Here is a 1480-nt window from a genome sequence, read left to right as displayed (position 1 = left end):
TGGAAATGTTCATTGCATCATATTGGCCTGGGAGACTTTCATTTTGATCAGTTTGAATGGGTGGGTGGGAAATAAGGAGAGAATGGCCACGGGGGCTTATTCAGCACATTTTCTCCTTTGCTCTTCACCAAGAACCCATTTGAGGTAAGTTCCCATGTTACAGATGGGGGAACTAACGCTCAGAGAGGTTAAAATATTGGTGCAGAATCACACAGCTGGTAAGTGTCAGAACCAGGATTCAACTCATGCCTCCTAAGACTTTTTACACCGCGATCTGCATGTCATGCTATCATCCAGTCATTTGACAAACAGCTGTGGGTATTAACTCTAATGCCAGGCCCTGGTCTAGGCACCTGGGGCAGAATCATCAGGAAGTCAGTGAATAGACAGAAATATAATAGTGATGTGTTAAAAGATGACACGAAAAAAAAAGATGGGTCTAAAGGACCTACATGGGCAAGGGAGGTTGGGCTTAAATAAGGAGGTCAGGCCGTCCTCCAGAGAAGGTGCCTTTGAGCTGAGACTTGGAGGGGACGAGGGAGAGAGCTACGGGCACATTTGGGGAAGAGTGTTCTCGGTGGAGGGAACAGCCAGTGCCCTGGAGGGGGCAGGCCTGGCATGACTGGGGAGTAGCAGGGAGACCCATGTGGCCAGAGCAGGGCCGGGCAAGGGAAGAGTGGGAGCTGAGGGCGCAGGGGGATGGGACCAGCTCGGGTGGGACTTTATAAAGACTGTGGCTTCTGGGCTGGCTGTGGCTGAGCAGTTAAGTTCACATGCTCCCCTTCAGTGGCCCAGGGTTTCACCAGTTTGGATCCAGGGTGTGGACCTAACATGCTCATGAAGCCATACTGAGGCGGCATCCCACATGCCACAACTAGAAGGATCTACAACTAAAATGTATAATTATGGGGCCAGCCCGTGGCCGAGTGGTTAAGTTCGCGGGCTCCGCTTCGGCAGCCCAGGGTTTCACCGGTTCAGATCCTCGGTGCGGACATAGCACTATTCATCAAGCCATGCTGAGATGGCATCCCACATGCCACAACTAGAAGGACCCACAACTAAAAATATACAACTATCTACGGGGGGTATTTGGAGAGAAAAAGCACACACACACAAATATATATATATATATATACAACTATGTACTGGGGGTCTTTAGGGAGAAGAAGGAAAAGTAAAAAATGAAAATAAAGTCTTAAAAAAAAAAAAAAGACTGTGGCTTCACTCTGGTGAGACGGGAGCTGCGTTTGGTTCTAACAGGCCACCTGGGAGAAGAACAAACCCGTGGTCCGGGGTGAGTGATCAGACTCAGTTTGGAGGTCCCTCTGGTGGTGACGTGCTAGTGGGTCCAGGGCTCAAGGCCTGCTGGTTTCCAGTATGCAGAGCAGCAGCGGCTGGGTCCTAACCCACAGAAGGCGTGACTCTGGTCGAGGTTCTGGCCCCAGCCTCCCTTAGTAACAGCCTCCAGGCCGGCCTGACT

This window comes from Equus quagga, chromosome 11 (assembly GCF_021613505.1).
Source record: "Equus quagga isolate Etosha38 chromosome 11, UCLA_HA_Equagga_1.0, whole genome shotgun sequence".
Lineage (NCBI taxonomy): Eukaryota > Metazoa > Chordata > Mammalia > Perissodactyla > Equidae > Equus > Equus quagga.
Note: the sequence above shows the minus strand (reverse complement) of the source record.